Raw genomic sequence first — 18,346 nt, 5'->3', positions numbered from 1 at the left:
AGAGTGAGGCTCCATCTCAAAAAGAAAAAAAGAAAATCTGACTGTGTCCTTCCTTGCTTAAAAACGCTTTAATGACAGCTAGGTGCAGTGGCTCACACCTCTAACCTCAGCACTTTGGGAGGCTAAGGAGGGTGGATCACAAGGTCAAGAGATCGACACCACCCTGGCCAACATGGTGAAACCCCATCTCTACTAAAAATACAAAAAAATTAGCTGGGCATGGTGGCATGCATCTGTAGTCCCAGCTACTCGGGAGGCTGAGGCAGGAGAATCACTTAAACCTGGGAGGCAGAGGTTGCAATAAGCCGAGATCGAGCCATTACACTCCAGCCTGGCAACAGAGGGCGACTCCATCTCAAAAAGAAAAAAAAAAAAAAAAAAAAAAACTTTTAATGACTACTTATTCCTCTTAAGATACTTAGGATAACAGCAAACACTTCTTAACATGACCTATGAAAACCTAACAAGGACAGGCCTATCTCTTCACCTCAAACCATGATCTTTTTCTGTCACTGCTTAAGCCATGCTAGCCTTAATTGGGTCCTTCATTTTACCAGTCTCCCTTCCACCATAGGGCCTCTGCACTTGCTGCTTCTTCTGTCTGGACAACCGTCTCCCATCTCTCCTTTCTTTGCCAAGTTAACATCTACTCCTCCTTCAGAACATAGCACAAGTATCATTTCTTGAGGATGCCTTCTCTAAACTGGTCAAATCTCGCTAATATAAGTATTCCCTAATATCTACTCTTATACTGCTGTCACAGGTGCAATTTAAACACTTAACATTTCTGTCCTCTCTGTCAGACCCTCAGTTCCATGGGGAAGGGTATCACAGCAGTTTTTGCTCCATATAATATCCCACTGCCTACGTGGCTCAATAAAAATGTGTTGTATGAACGAACAAATGCATGAACCATGCTTGAGTGTCAGAAATTAACTAGATTGCCTAAGTCAAAGTTCAGTGGCCAGCAATCACAAAACATTTACCACTAGGTCAAACTCCCATCACCATTCACTATACTTTTCTTTAGCAAGATCCCTTTAACTAGGATAATGAAGTTTACTTATGACAGGCCTTCTTCTGGTGGCTTCCTATTTACATGAAGAAACTGAGGGAATGTGCTCTCTTTCTGGGTCCACAAGGGGGCGTAGTTTTAAGGGCAAGAACTTTCCAAGTGCCATGCCCTCCTCCCATCTCTCTCCATCTGGGAGATTTAAAGGTCTCGGTTTTAATTTTCTCGGGTGCAGGAAAGGGTCAAAAGTCAATCAATCCAGAGGAAGTTTAAAGGGGTTTAAGGGAACTCTTTTCATTGGCCAGGGGGCTTGGAGAAGGAGGGAATTCCTCCCAGCTTAAAAGTCCTTGTCCCCACACCCGGCAGATACTCCCTCTGGAGTCCCTTTCCACACACTCTCGTGGTAGCCTGTCTTTCCCTCCCAAACTCCATCCCTCTCACAATTCCCTTCCACTCAGTGTGGAAGCTGCTTTCCTCTCCTGGATTCCATCTTTCTGGATTCTCTCACTCAGTGTGAGAGGAGTTTTCCTTCTCTGGTTTTCCCCCTCTGGGAACCCTTCTCACTCAGTGGGAGAGCGGGTTTTCTTTCTCTCATTCAGTGTGAGAGTTGGCTATTTCTTACTCTCTTTTCTCTTTCTCCACCTAAATAAATCACTTTTCTGCAAAAGCTTTCTGAGTCTAATATTTACTTTACAAGCGCACCTGCCGTGGTCCCCTCTCTCATTCTTGAGAGAGCGGTGGGAAACCAAGAACCTTGGAGAAACGTCCTCTCAGGGGAGCTAAGGGCTCCCCTGAACCCCAAAATGCTAACAAAACCATCAAAAACTCAAATTCCATTGAATAAAATAAAGCAATCTAAGAATGTCTGATTGTAGCTTTCATAACAAAACTATAATATTAGTTTTTTAAAGTTTTTCTTAATATCTCATTGTTAAGTCCCAAAGCAAAGACAAATCATCCTTGGTTTGTCTTGAAATCTGAACCTCTCACTCAGCTTCTCCCAAGATAAATCACTGAAAATAAAGCTCTACCAAAAATAACACTTAAAGAAGTTAAAGTCTCTAGACACTTAAAAAAATAAATGAAAAAAACATCAGTGGAAAAAGAAGAAATGAGGGCAATGTTTGGATGAAAAACCCTCTTTGACCACACAAAACAAGAAACACATCTTCCTCATGAATTCTGCCAAGGTCAATTCTCAGCCTTATTCACAAAATTCTTGGATAGCTTCCTTGGCCTAAAAACAACAACAACAAAAAACCCCCACATGATTTCAGTGACTATTCTAAAGCCTGAGTATGGATATGGTCACCTAGGGAAATTGCCCATTTTGATGGTAAGCAACAGTTCTCAGTGATGTTTCAATGATTTTTCTTAAGTCATAAAAACAGTAGATATTATAATTCATTTTTTAAAAGGTAAATGAATGGAAAATATAAGGCCCTGTTTTAAATAGAAGCTGCAGTATCAGAAATTAGAGATTTAGAAAACGATAAACATTTCTAAAGAAATAATGAGAATTAAAGAAAACACTGGTTCTTCAGATTCCAAAATGGCCAAATTACAAGAAACTTTAGTAATACTATACAAATGTCAATTTCCTGATTTCAATATTATACTACAGTTACGTAAGATGCCACCACTGGGGGGAGCTAGGGAAAGGATTCAAGGGACTCTGCTATTTTTACAACCTTCCATGTATCTACAATCATTTCAAAATACAGTGTTTAAAAAATATTAGCGGGGAGTATTCAGGATAATACAACCGTAATTTTAAGTAGTGTATAGCACTTTCCTGGGCACTGTGAGTCATTCTAGTGAATTATTGAACCTAAATGGATCATGCAAACTCCTAGATGTGCAGCCAGTGGTCAGGAGCACAGGTAGCGTCGGGACCCCCAAATTTGTGGCTCATGTCTTAAGTGAGGATAGTCTCGTGGGGGACTATGATCTTAACCTATAAAGTCTATGTTAACTCCCAGTAGTGTCAGAATTACATTTCAACAACTTCGAGGTAATCTACTATCAGTATTTCTTTTTTCAAAAACACTGCCCTAGGAACTACAATTCAGGTTTTCTAAGTCCCAAATTCAAAACTATTAATCAATGAATAATGCATTAAATGTCAAACAGTATTTTAAACATGTATGAGCAAAGAAAAACAACAGTTAAGAAAAAATTGGTTCTCAAAACAATGTTATACAACATCATGAATTTCTCCAACAAAGATTTGGGCTTTCAAGTTTCAATTCTGGCCCAATCTCCAATGAAATTATCTAACTTTCAACCTCAACTAGCTGATTCACTAAATTAGCAAAACATGTAAATATTCGTTTAGGGAGTCTAAAATGAAGAGTGAATGTGTTGTGCCTAACCCCTATTAACCTCAATAGGGATGGCACCAGGTTTAAGAGGCTGAAGAAGAGACCCAGAGCTGGCAAACAAGACACTGTATTTTTTTTTTTTTTTTTTTTTTGAGACAGAGTTTCACTCTCGTTGCCCAGGCTGGAGTGCAATGGCACGATCTTGGTTCACAGCAACCTCCGCCTCCCATGTTTAAGAGATTCTCCCGCCTTATCCTCCCAAGTAGTTGCGATTAAAGGCATGTGCCACCATGTCTGGCTAATGTTTGTATTTTTAGTAGAGACGGGGTTTCTCCATGTTGGTCAGGCTGTTCTTGAACTCCTGACCTCAGGTGTTCCACCCACCTCGGCCTCCCAAAGTTCTGGGATTACAGGTGTGAGCCACCGCGCATCTGGCTTTTTTTAAGACGGAGTTTCGCTCTTGTTGCCCAAGCTGGAGTTCAATGGCACGATCTCAGCTCACTGCAACCTCCGCCTCCCAGGTTCAAGCTCCTGCCTCAGTCTCCCGAGTAGCTGGGACTACAGGCACACACCACCACGCCCAGCTAATTTTTGTATTTTTAGTAGAGACGGGGTTTCACCATGTTGACTAGGATGGTCTCGATCTCTTGACCTCGTAATCTGCTCACGTTGGCCTCCCAAAGTGCTGGGATTACAGGCGTGAGCCACTACACCCGGCTTTTTTTTTTGAGAGAGAGAATCTTGCACCCTCTCACTGCACCCAGGTTGGGGTGCAATGGTGTAATCTTAGCTCACAGCAACCTCTGCATCCCCTTGCCTCATCCTCCCAAGTAGCTGGACTACAGGCATATGCCACCACACCTGGCTAATTTTTTCTGTAATTTTTAGTAGAGGGGAGTTTCACTGTGTTGGCCAGGCTAGTCTAGAACTCCTGACCTCAAGTGATCTGTAATCCCAAAGTGCTGGGATGACAGGCATGAGCCACTGCACCCAGACAAGACATGAAATTTTATTAGGGGCTTACTGACAGGGGATAGAGTCCCGTAGTGGTGGGTTGGACAGAAGAACCTCCTTACATACAGCTCAGTGGCAGCAGGCTGGACAAGATATCTACCTTAACCACAATCCAGTGATGGCAGGCTGGACAACATATCTATACTGCCCAGTGGGAGTGGGCTGGACAAGACATCCTCCTTAACTACATGCCAGTAATGGCAGGCTCAACAACATATCTACATTGCCCAGTGGCAGCAGGCTGGAAAAAACATCGGACTTAACTACAGTTCAGTGAGGGCAGGCTGGACAACATATCTATACTGTCCAGTGGCAGTGGGCTGGGCAGGAAAACCACAACTGCTTGCAAACAGCCTGCGGTTTATATCACATTTTCACTTAACACCCTCCCCTTAAAGACCTCCACCTGATAACCTTCATTTAACCCAAAACTCAGGGTCTTGATCCCTTATATGGTCTGATCCCCTGGACGGCCGGTGTTCCACGTAATGAGATGAGGCCGAGATGTTACTCACAGACAACGGATGGCCACTACCAGATTCCCTAGCTCAAAACACACATTCAGGTATGTCTGCCATACAAGTTTATTCTAATGGTATACTTAAATTATTGACATCAGGTGTATTTACAGAGTATACAAAATTAAGTCTTAGAACCTGTAGTAACACCAATCTTAGCTAGCCAAAAGAAAATTTAGTTGTCAGTACTAAATATGCACACTATGTAAAGTAACCAAGACTAGCACACTGATAGTGAATGTAGACTAAAAAATAAGTTTTTGGGACAAGGTCTCGGTCTGTCACCCAGGCTGAAGTGCACTGGAGTGACTGCTCATTGCAACCTCCAACGCCCAGGCTTCAAGTGATTCTCCTACCTTAGCCTCCTGAGTAGCTGGGACTATAGGTGTGTGCCACCACACATGGCTAATTTTTGTATTTTTTGCAGAAATGGGGTTTTGTCATGTTGCCAAGGCTGGTCTGGAACAACTGCGCTCAAATTGATCCACCAACCTCAGCCTCCCAAAGTGCTGGATTACTGACGTGAGCCACTGCGCCCAGCCTTAATGTAATTTCTTGATTCTAGACTTCAACAATTAAAAGTCATACCTTTAATAACAGTCTTTTGAAGGGAAATACCACCATATTAGATGCACACAACCTCAAAAATTAAAATGCAAAGAAGTATGCCTCTTATAACTGAGAAACTAGAAAATTTAGGAAACACCACCAGTATATATAACCAGCACCTATCATTTATTTGTTCCAAATTTTTCTAACTCAGAGTTGAACCAAAACACTACCCCTGTGCTATGTTAGCTTGCGTAGAAAAAAAAAAAAAAAAAAAAAAAAGAAGAGGAGGAGGTGGGGGTGCTGGGGGGAGTGCATGGTGGCTCCCACCTGTAACCCCAGCACACTTTGGGAGGTCGAGGTGGGTGGATCATTTGAGCTCAGGAATTTGAGACCACCCTAGGCAACATGGCGAAACCCCATCTCTACCAAAAATACAAAAAATTAGCCAGGTATGGTGGCATGTGCCTGTGGTCTCAGCTACTCAGAAGGCTGAGGTAGGGGGATCACTTGAGCCTGGGGGGCAGAGGTTACAGTGAGCTGAGATAGTGCCACTGCACTCCAACCCTGTCTCAAAAATCAAACAAACAAGAAGAAACACTACTCCTGAAGCTTTACTTATCCCAAAAGTTACTGTATCTTCCAGAGATACAAAGATAAAATTTATAGAGCCAGGTGTAGGTACATGCCTATAGTTTCAGCTACTCCAGAGGTTGAGGCAGGATTTTCTGAGACTAGGAGTTGGTGCAACATAGCAAAACCTCATCTCAAATAAATAAATAAAATTTACAATAACTTTTTGCTAAAAGCATACAGAAGTTAATCTTCTGCAAAGATGTAGTAATGCAATGTATGAAGCACAACCATAACAGTGTGCTTAAGCTCTGTACTAAAGAAAAAGTTTTAAAGTACTGCAACACACCAACCACCACAACCAATTTGCTAACCTTAATTTCCTTGTGGGTTACAATAGTACCTATCCTCATAAAGTCACTGTGAGGATTAAATGTAATGTGCTTAAAACAGAGCGTGGTATGCAATAAGTACACTGTATACCACAGGTATTAGCCTTAAAAAAAAAAAAAAAAAAAAAGAATGTTTTAAAGAAAATGCCAGGCACCTGTACAGGCAAATGGCAGCAGCATCTTGAGTCTCACTCTGAATGCCACTGCAGATGTTTCTCATTACCGTAGACACAACAACCTTAACATCCATGAGGGAGGTTGTTGTCACTCAGTTTTCCTCTCAATCTGATAATTGAAAAGAAAATAACCAACTAAGCCTAATTATACACAAAAATATAGGAAGCAGAAAGAATCAATAATTCAAAAGAAAAGCTAATAATATGAAACTATTATTCACAGATTCAGAGACCTCTTTTTATATACCACCTCATATTTGTACAGTACTCTGTAATGTCCAAGTAACTCTTAACACATTATCTCAAGTGATCCTCACAACAATCCTGTGAGGTACTTGCTTTTATTTCACATTTTGTGGATGAGAAAAATGATCCTAAATGGCATGCTGAAGGTCACACAGCCAGCAGGCAGAAAAGCTGGAACTTACAAGCTTGACTACTGTATTACCACAGGTGTCCTTCTAAATGGAGATAAGTTTTATAACACTAACACAACTTTCTGAACAACATCTTCCATATCACAGCAAACTATTATACAGCTTCAAGACATATTGAAAAATTAGAATTAATCACAGAATTACAGGACCTTAAGGATCATTTCTAGTATAATTTCTCATTTTAACATTTTTTTTTTGTTTTTTTGACACAGGTTCTCTGTCACTCAGGCTGGAGCGCTGTGGCACAATCTCAGCTCAATGCAACCTCTGCCTCCTGAACGCTAGTGATTCTCTCACCTCAGCCTCCTGAGTAGCTGGTACCACAGGTACATGCCACAGTGTCCAGCTAATTTTTTGTATTTTTGGTAGAGACAGGGTTTTGTCATGTTGCCCAGGCTGCTCTCAAGCTCCTGAGCTCAAGCAATCCAGCCACTTCAGCCTCCCAAAGTGCTGGAATTACAGGCGTGAGCCACTGCACATGGCCATTACTTTTTCTTATAAAATATTTTCAGTACTCAGGCTAAACAATTTTTTTTCAGTGTCCTCATATTTTAACATCTGCAAGCATGCATGAAGATCAAGACGCTGAGAAAACTAATAAAAGGATTAAAACATACAAACCCTGAGTATGTTTTGCCTGACTTCCCCTTGGTCCCCAACATATTTCTTGGAAAAAGCACTTCTTTATTCACAGGCATAGGTCAAATTTAAGAGTTCTTCTGATAGCTTTAACAGCTTTTCATTTTAAGTAAATGATCACCTTAGATTATCTACAAAATGTTTTTTCATTATTGCTTCTCAAACTGTTGAAGCAATTAATATAAACATAGTACATGGCAAACTAGTAGACAAATAATTTGAAGGAACAAAAAGAATCTTGTAGGCCATAGCTAAAAATTTTCAAGATTCCGACTTGATCATGCATAATTTCCTTCATTTTGACACAAACATTGCAAAATTCTCAATCTACTGCAATAATCACATGTAAAACTTACTCAAGGAGAAAAAGGTATCTCAAAGTCACATTCTTTTTCACTGTAGAAACATATTTTAAATATGTAGAGATTTTTATTGCTTAAACTTATTTAAGTACATAAGTCATTATGAAGTAAATATAGAAACACAAATGATTTAAGTATGAGATAAACCATAAAAAGTGAATTCAGGGCTGGGTGTGGTGGCTCACGCTTGTAATCCCAGCACTTTGTGAGGCCAAGGCGGGCAGAGCATGTGGTCAGGAGATTGAGACCATCCTGGCCAACACAGTGGAACGCCATCTCTACTAAAATAGAAAAATTAGCTGGGTGTGGTGGTGCATGCTATAATCCCAGCTACTTAGCAGGAGAATCCCTTGAACACAGGAGGTGGAGGTTGCAGTGAGCCGAGATCATGCCACCGCACTCCAGCCTGGCAGCCTGGCCACAGAGTGAGACTCTGTCTCAAAAAAAAAAAAAAAAAAAAAAAATGAATTCAGGCTGGGTGTGGTAGCTCATGCCTGTTATCCCAGCACTTTGCTTTGAGAGGCTGAGGCAGGAGGATCACTTGAGGCCAGAAGTTTGAGAACAGCCTAGGGAACATAGCAAGATCCCATCTCTACCAAAAATACGACAATTAGGCAGGCATAGTGGCATGTGCCTGTAGTCCCAGCTAATTGGGAGGCTGAGCTGGGAGGATTGCCTGAGCCTGCAAGTTAGGGCTGCAGTGAGCCATGATCTCACCATTGCACTCCAGCCTGGGCAACAGAGAGAAACCCTGTCTCAAAACACACACATACACACACACACACACGTGTGTGTGTGTGTGTGTGTGTGTGTGTGTGTGAATTCATGGTCTAGGAAATTTACCTTTTGACTTTTTTGTTCTAATTTGATACTGCCTCCCTTCTGTTCTCTGCCTAAAAAACAAACATATCTAGGACTTTGCTCAAATAATTCTACCCTCTTCATAGTGCCTGACATGGTGCTCAATAAATATATGTTTAAACTGAAAAACTTTCCACTAATCACTAGCATGCCATAATCCAGCCTCAATGACTAGGTAACTACATGGCAACTTATCTCACTACATCAGTGTAATTGTATAATTTTTGATCTATCAATTGTCAATGATAACTGAAAAAACCTGTTTTGGGCACCAAAGCAAGGATTTCACAACATGAAGCAAAGAAGGAAATAATTACTGATAGTTTATTTAATCTAACAAAAATATCCAAAAATTAAAAAAACACTTATGTTAAAAAGAGTTCAGTATTTTCCACCCTCTACCCTCAACAATCAACTACTCCTTACTAAGGGTCATCTACATATAAAAATAGACATTTCGAGCAGAAAATCAAACACTGCATGTTCTCACTCACAGGTGGGTGTTGAACAATAAGAACACAACACAGGGAGGGGAGCTCTACACACTGGGGTCTGTTGGCGGAAACGGGAGGGACAGCGGGGGGTGGGGAGTTGGGGAGAGATAGCATGGGGAGAAATGCCAGATATAGGTGAAGGGGAGGAAGGCAGCAAATCACACTGCCACGTGTGTACCTATGCAACAATCTTGCATGTTCTTCACATGTACCCCAAAACCTAAAATGCAATAAAAAAAAATAGACATTTCATACCTCAGTATGAAACTGAATTCAATAAAATATTATAAACCATTAAATGAGTAGAACTTTTTTTTAATAGAGATGGGGTCCAACTATTGCTGGTCTCAAACTCTTGAGCTCAAGCAATCCTCCCACTTCAGCCTCCCAATGTGCTGGGATTACAGGCATGAACCACTGTGCCTGGCCCGTGAGTGGAAATTTGTCCACAATGTATTATGAAGTGTACAGGATGGATGGAGTGGGGGGAAATGGGTAATAGTACATATACTATTATCAGGATATAAATATGTGTATATAAATATATTTGCACCTGAGTCTACAGTGTACATCAAAATGTTAACATCATGGAAAATTATCAGAGAAATTATAATTTTCTGAATTATACCTATCTAAGCATTTTCTATAACAAACATATTACTTTTTTTTTTTTTTTTTTTTTGAGATAGAGTCTTGGCCTGTTGCTCAGGCTGGAGTGTAATGGCGTGATCTCCGCTCATTGCAACTTCTGCCTCCCAGGTTCAAACAATTCTCCTGTCTTAGCCTCCCAAGTAGCTGGGATTACAGGCACCTGCCATTACACTGGGCTAACTTTTGTATTTTTAGTAGAGATGAGGTTTCACCATGTTGGCCAAGCTGGTCTCGAACTCCTGACCTCGTGATCTGCCCGCCTTGGCCTCCCGAAGTACTGGGATTACAGGTGTGAGCCACTGAGTCTGGCCACTTTTATAATCCAAAGACAATAAACCATTCATTCCACTGACCTAGGAATGCGTGGACTATTCAGGATTTGAACAAACATGCTTTTCTAACCATCTTTGTTTTCACATGAACTCATATAAAAGGGAAAAAATAAACCAAATGTGGTTACCGTGGGACTAAGACCTGCATGATATTCCTTTACTGCTCTGAGAAGTTGGAAGGGGAGTGAAGGTAAGCGGAAACACAAAATAATTATTACTTAAAGAACTATTACTTACGGCAAGAACTTTTCAGATGATTTATAATCTCATCGTTAAAACAAGACTTTAAATATAATTAGGATAATCCTATTAAAAAACAGGGAAAGAATTCAAATAAACATTTCTCCAGAGAAAATATCCAAATGGCCAATAAACACATTAAAAGATGCTCACGTTGTTAGTCATTAGGGAAATACAAATAAAACCACAATGAGGTACCATTTCACACCCACTAGGATGGCTAAAATCTGTTAAAGAGGACTAGAAATTAGAACCCTCATACTGCTGGTGGGAATGTAAAATGGCCCAAGCAGTTTGTTTTTGGAAAACAGCCTGGCAGTTATTCAAAATGTTAAACATAAGAGTTACCATATATCTTAGCAAATTCCATTTCTAAGCACATATGTGTAATTGACCCAAAACCTTGTACATAAATGTTCATAACAGCATTATTCAAAATGGCCAAAAGGTAGAATCAACGTAAATGTTCATCAACTGATTAACAGATAAACAAAACATAGTATATCCTCCATACAATGGAATCTTATTTGGCAATAGAAAAGAACAAAGTACTGATACATGCTACAACAAAATGGATAAACCTTAAAATTATGCTATGTCAAAGAAGCCAGTCGAAAAGGATCATATTTGGTATGATTCCATTTATAGGAAACATCCAGAATAGGCAAATCCTTAGGAATAGGACACAGATTCGAAGTTATGCAGGGATAGAGCAGGTGGGGTGGAAATGTGGAATGACTGCTATATGGGTACAGGGTTTCTTTTGGGGGGTGATGAAAATGTTTTGGAATTAGGTTGTGGTGATCGTTGTACCACTCTGTGAATATACTGAAAACCATTGAAATGTACACTAAAAAAAATAAATATGAAGTTTAAGGTACATAAAATAAAGCTCAAAAAAGCTGTAAAGCAAGATGTCGATAGGAGAAATAGGTGCATGGCATACAGGTACTCTGTACTATCTTTGCAGTATTTCTGTAAATCTGAAACTTCTACAATAAAAGGTATATATACAAATTAGGAAACAAGACACATAATCATATAATAAATGGCTCAAGTAAGGGAGGGCTAAAATAGCACCACAGAAGTTTGAAAAGATTCAGGCACAGTGTTTCAGATTTTAAAAGAAGTGTTGAATAAATATTAGATGGAAACAAATGAGGTTAGACCTAATCCACAGGGTCACACATAGCACAGGTTAGGAGGAAAAATGGAATTCAAAGACCTAAAACAAGCTCATCACTCATCTGACCAAACACCTTCCATTTTCTTACTTACATACAACTTTCCAAATAAATTTACTTTCTTACAACCCAAAAATTTTCAGAAAAGTCTATGCAGAAAATATACACATGCTGGTAAACAACAATGTCATTTTATCAATGTAAAACTAGCCCCTCTGCATCTTGGATTAGGATTTTATTAGAAAAGCTTTTTGGTTTTTTTTTTTTTTTGAGATGGAGTTTCACTCTTGTTGCCCAGACTGCAGTGTAATGGTGCAATCTCTACTCACTGCAATCTCCACCTCCCTGGTTCAAGCAATTCTCCTGCCTCAGCCTCCAGAGTAGCTGGGATTATAGGAATGTGCTACCATGCCCAGATAATTTTGTATTTTTAGTAGAGACGGGGTTGCTCCATGTTGGTCAGGCTGGTCTTGAACTTTCAACCTCAGGTGATCTGCCCACCTCAGCCTCCCAAAGTACTGGGATTACAGGCGTGAGCCACCAAGCGCAACAGGAAAACATTGTAACACAATTTTGCTATATCCATTTCTAAAAGGCTAAAGACCTTACTACAGCTAAGACTTCATTATCATAGAGTTTAAGATTCAATTCTGGTGAAACCTAAAAAATGTTGGAATTTGTTTTGTCTTCTCCCTATGAATAATAAAGCACTCAAAGTGTTCAAAAATAAAATATTGACTGGAAAGAGACATAGGAAATTACTGGGGGGGATAAAAATGTTCTATACCTTTACTATATTCATGGTTATACTGTATACATACACTGTTGTATGCATATGTAAAAATTCGTTGAGCCATATATACATCTTTGATCTGTGGATCAAAAGATCTGGAAATTATACCTCAATTTTAAATAATGAATTTTTTAAGTGTTCCAACGAACTACCTTATTATCCCAAAGACTGTGATATAAGAGTATAATTTTGTCTTCTTTCAGTAAAAAGAATCAGGCATGGAGAAGTAAAGCAGTTTACTTTGGTACCTCAAAAACCAAGAAGAAAAACAAGGCTACTAACTCTGTTCTATAAACTTCATGCCTCCATGGAAATTGAATCTTGAGATTATTCTACCGGGAAGGAGAAAAGAAAAAGAGGAAAAGGGCAGAATAAAAGAATAAGGGGAAAAAAAACACAACCAATCCTCATTCAACAAGTCACCTAGAGAGGACAGGCACGGTGGCTCACTCCTATAATCCCAGCACTTTGGGAGGCCGAGGCGGGCAGATCACAAGGTCAGGAGTTTGAGACGAGCCTGACCTACATGGTGAAACCCCATCTCTACTAAAAATACAAACATTAGCTGGGCGTGGTGGTGCATGCCTGTAATCCCAACTATTTAGGAGGCTGAGGCAGGAGAATTGCTTGAACCCAGGAGACGGAGGTTACAGTGAGCCAAGATCATGCCATTACACTCCAGCCTGGGCAACACAGTGAGATTCCATCTAAAAAAAAAAAAAAGTCACCCAGAATAAGGCTAAAAAATGTAAGAACCAAATCAACATCCTCTCCATCCCCAACATGCCCCCAAACGCCACATCTTGTTCTCAAAAGAGAAAATTATTTTATCTAGAACTAGTTGTGAAATAATGCAAAAGAAGTTATCACGGTCATGCTCCCTCTAAAAACTATCACAGTGCTACCACCTCTTGCATCCTTGTGCAGTTTTGTAAAAGAGTTCTAAGACACTATATTTTTATACCTATATTTTTACTTTTTTTTTTTTTTTTTTGAGACGGAGTTTCACTCTTGTTACCCAGGCTGGAGTGCAATGGCGCGATCTCGGCTCACCGCAACCTCCGCCTCCCGGGTTCAGGCAATTCTCCTGCCTCAGCCTCCTGAGTAGCTGGGATTACAGGCACGCGCCACCATGCCCAGCTAATGTTTTTTGTATTTTTTTAGTAGAGACGGGGTTTCACCATGTTGACCAGGATGGTCTCGATCTCTTGACCTCGTGATCCACCCGCCTCAGCCTCCCAAAGTGCTGGGATTACAGGCTTGAGCCACCGCGCCCAGCTTATATTTTTACTTTTATTCTTTACATGTCTGTATGTCTACAGAGAGAAGGTTAGAAGCCCATATAGGCCTCAACAGACTGATACAAAGTATGGCTCTTATTTCATAGTCACGAAATTTTAAAGTGAACTAGATCTGAGCAGTCAATTATCCACTTAATAAATAAAGAAACTAAATCTTAAAATGGTTAAGAGACTTGCCTAAGATCTTGCAGCTTAACAAGTAGAAGAGTCAAATCAAAGTTGAATCTAGCCTGCTATTCACCACACTACACTTATAGCTATGCCCAGTTAGAAACTAGACAGTACCTTATCTAAAGTGATAATTACACTCAGGAAAAAAAGATAGTTTATATTATCCAAATTCTCATACCCATCTGTTCTACAGCATCAGTCTTTTTATAAATTTATAAGAATTATAACTATTGGCTGGGCACAGTGGCTCACACCTATAATCCCAGCACTCCGGGAGGCTAAGGCAGGCAGATCACTTGAGCCTAAGATCAAGACCAGCCTGGGCCACATGTCAAGACCCCATCTCTAGTGAAAATACAAAAAACTACCCTGTAGGAGAATCACCTAAGCCCAGGAAATCAAGACTAAAAGAGCTGAGATCATGCCACTGCATTCCAGCCTGGTTGATGAGAGTCAGATGCTGTCCCACAAAACAAACAAAAAAGAATTTTAACTGTCAACTAGGTTATGGTCAGTACCTTCTTTTTTTCTGTAGTAAAATTCCCTTGGTAAACTGATTTAATACCAAAAGGTTATTTGGTGAATAAAAAGGAAAGGCAAACAGAGGGGAATGGTTTTAAAGAATATGTTTAGCAGCCAAAGACATTAATACAGTCATTTGGCAAACTTTGAAATGCCCACTAAGTGTCCAATCACTGTACTGGACTCAACAAACATAAAGATACAGGAGATTTTGGTCTAGGTAGGGAAAAGTGAACACCATAAAGTATTAAGAGCCACAATGGGAAACTTGGGGTTCTGTGGAAGCCCAGAGAAACAGCATCTATCTTAATCTGGAGGGTCAAGGAAGTCAGACTAGCTGCCTACACTCCCAAACAGTAAGATTTACTCCAGAAAGCTCAGGCTTCTATCATTCCTTTTTTAAAAATTTTTTCCTGTAGTGGCGCAAGGTACAATCTGGGTTTACTGCAATCTCTGCCTCCCAGGCTCAAGAGATCTTCCCACCTCAGCCTCCCATTGGGAGTATAGGTACACGACACCACACCAATTTTTTTTTTTAAATAGACATGGGGTTTTGCCATGTCGCCCAGGCTAGTCTCAAACTCCTGGGCTCAAGTGACCAGCCTGCCTCAGCCTCCCAAAGTGCTGGGATTACAGCATGAGCTACCACTCCTGGCATCCTTGCACTTCTTTAAAAAAGGATGTATTATGTTTATAACTAGAAAAAATATGGATGGCTATCAAAATAGCACAAAGAGGATAGGAAGAAAATGATGGAAGCTTGAACTATAAGGTTTGTAAGAGCAGAAAATTGATCTTATCTACTACTATATCACTAATTCCTTGTATAGTGTCTGGTTCGTAATAGGTACTTAATAAATGTCAGAATAAACAAGTGAATGAGTGAATAAATGAACACTCTGAAGGCTCAATGGGGAAGACACATTTCAGAAGTAAAAAAGAAAGAAATTAAAAATAACCCCAAGTTTTGCAGACTTGTAGGAGAAATGAATGATGAGCCATTAATCAAGGTAAGTAAAACTAGAGGAGGTATAAGGTATATGGGAATGCAAAGATATCACTGCAAAATGCCAATGAATTTGGTAGAAGACATACTAAGTTTCAGGAACCAGCAGGACCTCAAAATGCAGATGTCCAGCAGACAGCAGGGAAGTGCAGGCTGAATGTGCAAGTCTGAGTGTCATTTACATGAAGTTTATATCAGAGACCACAGCTATCATATACCATAGTTTATGGACTCTAACTGCTCTTAATCAACAACATAATAAGATATGCAGATCAAAATGGAATATACCCACTATTCTGGGTGCCCTGACACCCAATCTGACCTTTATCCCACTGATTTCTAAACTTATGATTATGAAATAAATATACATTATGCTTTGGAGACTTCACCTCTCATGTGTTTCCTAATGATATACAAAGACCCACAGCTATATTATATGTATATATAATATATTTTTTTCTTTTTTCTTTTTTTGAGACAGAGTTTTGTTCTTGTTGCCCAGGCTGGAGTGCAATGGTGTGATCTCAGCACACCACAACCTCTGCCTCCCAGGTTCAAGTGATTCTCCTGCCTCAGCCTCCCAAGTAGCTGGGGTTTCTCCATGCTGGTGAGGCTGGTCTCAAACTCCCAACTTCAGGCAATCCACCCGCCTCGGCCTCCCAAAGTGCTGGGACTATAGGCGTGAGCCACCGTGTCTGGCCATATTTTATATTTTCACTATTTGCTACAGAATTCTTGGCTCATAGATCCAGGGAAGAAAATAAATTCAATAAATTTGGCATTATTTACCATAAAGATACAAAATGTATATACTGGTTTTATTCACTAAAAATGGGCAAATTATCACAAAATAATGGTTTGTCACATGCTACTGATTTTTTAAAGTTCCAGTTTGAAACCTGAAATACTTTTGAAAAAAAATGTCTTGAGAGAGCATTCTTTATCAACAATGTTTTTATAAATATTTATTCTCACTATAGGACAGAAAAAGTTATTTTTTGATTCCTGTTTCACCTAATTCCAAGATTACAACATCATGATCCTTCCAACCGTCCTCACCTACACAAGTCTCATCCCTGTCCAATTCATCCTACCTCTGAGTTAAAAAAAAGAAACGGTTCATTTCCTTTGTTTCAACTCTACCTCCCAGAGTCCACTCTTCATATCTTAAACTGATCTTAGTCAAAACTAAGCTTCTATTTCCAAAAGGTCAACAAATGGGTGGGGCTAGTCTCATAAACACAGAAACAAAGGTACGATTCACGTATCTCCATGCTTTCATTCATGTTATTTTTCATACTTGCAATGATAGCCTTCTTCTTCAACATTCCAAATAGACAACACATATCAAATCCTCCTCTACTCACTTCAGCAGTCACCTATTCTTTTCCTTCCTTATATTTCCATAATATAAACCATATGGCCTTAGTTAGTTTTCATGTTTTCCTCTTACACACTGGAAAGTAAGTTTCTTGAAGTGCCATATCAAATCTAAATTCCTGCCGGGCGCGGTGGCTCAAGCCTGTAATCCCAGCACTTTGGGAGGCCGAGGCGGGTGGATCACGAGGTCAAGAGATCGAGACCATCCTGGTCAACATGGTGAAACCCCGTCTCTACTAAAAATACAAAAAATTAGCTGGGCATGGTGGCGCGTGCCTGTAGTCCCAGCTGCTCAGGAGGCTGAGGCAGGAGAATTGCCTGAACCCAGGAGGCGGAGGTTGCGGTGAGCCGAGATCGCGCCATTGCACTCCAGCCTGGGTAACAAGAGCGAAACTCCGTCTCAAAAAAAAAAAAAATCTAAATTCCTTAACAATAGTTTAGGTATTCAATAAATACTAACTCAGTGTTAAGTTTAAATCTGTCTCTAAATAAATAAATATCTAGTCCCAACCTGGTAGGGGTAGCAAATATGGCATAACTCTACCAGAGTTAAGAAAGAACATATAGCCAAGCAAATAACTGAAGCCACAGAACATGGCTTATTTCACAACATTTCCCAGTTCAGCCTATCTGGTGACTGCATTGCTTATTTTCAAGAAACTGACTTTAATGCCATAGTAGAAATAAGTTTTTAAAAAATAAGACCAGAATGAACTGAGTAGACCAGAATGAACTGAGTCACTGAATCAGAGCTAAAAGAGAAGCTATTCTAAAGATAAGAAATGAGACTCCAGGTCACACAGATAGTTGGTGGCATACAAACACTAGAACAGAGGCTTCTAATTTCTAGAAGAATAACAGATATTTATTGTGTGCCTATATGTGCCAAGAACTCTGCTACACACTATGTTAGACTAGTACACACTCTTGTATATCAAGATACTTCCCACAGATGTTCTAAAACATCTAAAATATTAATTTAAGGCTTACATTCTAATGGAAATCCCAGTGTTAGAAGAAGACAATACCCACATCTCTAACAAATATATTAAAATAGGCAGGCAGAAAGGAAAAAAAAAGGCAAGCAGGAAAGAATTTGGAATTCCAAACAATTTACTCTTCCTTTCCTGGCTATGAAAATTCACATGCTATTGTTTAACCAATAAAGAGATTAAGACCACCAAAAGGCATTTCTACCCAAATTTCATGACTCGATAATTTAGGAAAAAAGAGCATTATTCCTGTCAGAAAAAAATGATCTGTTTTTGTCATATCACAGTGCAGAATTAACTCCGCCATGGGATTAGAGTTCAGCCATCTGAAGACAAATGCTTAAGCAAAAAAAGAAACAATACTGGAATTTGATAAACACCCCTCAGGAATATGGCATTTAGCTGCTTTTTTTTTTTTTCTTT

The 18,346-nt window shown here is 39.7% G+C and overlaps 1 protein-coding gene and 1 long non-coding RNA gene across 11 annotated transcripts in view; both read right to left on the bottom strand.

Moving 5' to 3' along the window:
- Window positions 1-18,346, bottom strand: part of TMCC1 (transmembrane and coiled-coil domain family 1) — a 255,819-nt gene that overhangs the window by 209,751 nt on the left and 27,722 nt on the right. The window lies entirely within an intron of this gene.
- LOC116539434 lies at window positions 563-16,656 on the bottom strand. Its single transcript, XR_004264045.1, has 3 exons — window positions 16,646-16,656; window positions 8,429-8,433; window positions 563-3,355 (listed from the first exon to the last, which is right to left on the bottom strand). It is a non-coding gene; the product is annotated as an uncharacterized LOC116539434 (long non-coding RNA).

This window comes from Sapajus apella, unplaced genomic scaffold, assembly GCF_009761245.1.
Source record: "Sapajus apella isolate SASKATOON/1434 unplaced genomic scaffold, GSC_monkey_1.0 scaffold128, whole genome shotgun sequence".
NCBI lineage: Eukaryota > Metazoa > Chordata > Mammalia > Primates > Cebidae > Sapajus > Sapajus apella.
Note: the sequence above shows the minus strand (reverse complement) of the source record. Positions and strands in the feature narration are given on the sequence as shown.